General features: G+C 65.3%; 1 protein-coding gene across 1 annotated transcript in view; it reads left to right on the forward strand.

The window, feature by feature from the left end:
- The window catches only part of USP19 (ubiquitin specific peptidase 19), a 14,511-nt gene that overhangs the window by 13,883 nt on the left and 377 nt on the right, over positions 1-251 (forward strand). The gene's annotated exons all lie outside the window — the stretch shown is intronic.

Here is a 251-nt window from a genome sequence, read left to right on the forward strand (position 1 = left end):
ACCCCAGCTGGCGCTGGATTGGCCATCATCTGAAAGATCCTGTTGGGATCACAAAAGCTGGGCTGTGATTGGCTGCTGCCTGCCCCCCGTGCTGCCTGGACCCACCAATCAGCTGCACCAGGATCCAGCTTCGTGCTCTGCTCCCTGCAACCCCATGAAGACCCTGCCTGGCAGCTGCCCGCGCTCCCTCCTGCAAAGCCGCCCGCACCGGAGACCCCAAAAAGCCGTGGGGGCGGGCGCGACCGTGACGG

The sequence above is a fragment of the Mesitornis unicolor genome, unplaced genomic scaffold (assembly GCF_000695765.1).
Source record: "Mesitornis unicolor isolate BGI_N332 unplaced genomic scaffold, ASM69576v1 scaffold39509, whole genome shotgun sequence".
In the NCBI taxonomy this organism is placed as follows: Eukaryota; Metazoa; Chordata; class Aves; order Mesitornithiformes; family Mesitornithidae; genus Mesitornis; species Mesitornis unicolor.